Source organism: Penaeus monodon, chromosome 20, assembly GCF_015228065.2.
Source record: "Penaeus monodon isolate SGIC_2016 chromosome 20, NSTDA_Pmon_1, whole genome shotgun sequence".
In the NCBI taxonomy this organism is placed as follows: Eukaryota; Metazoa; Arthropoda; class Malacostraca; order Decapoda; family Penaeidae; genus Penaeus; species Penaeus monodon.
In genome coordinates this window covers 39,257,755-39,257,968 of record NC_051405.1, presented here as the reverse complement: position 1 = coordinate 39,257,968, position 214 = coordinate 39,257,755, and positions in this window count along the sequence as shown.

The following is a 214-nucleotide window of genomic DNA, read 5'->3' as shown; positions in this document are numbered from 1 at the left end:
CGAGATTGATTCACATACTTTCTTCTATTCAGACCCTTATATAACTCGAAATTCGTTGATTCATGTTTTTTTTTCTCTCTCTCTCTTTTCGGTATTCAGAATAGGAACGTTTTGAAATCCACGAGTTTTCTCACTTGCCTTGTAGTTATTGTATTTTCCACTTTATTTCTTCTCCCCCGAATCCGGGTTTAATTCTCCTAGAACTGGTTTCCTG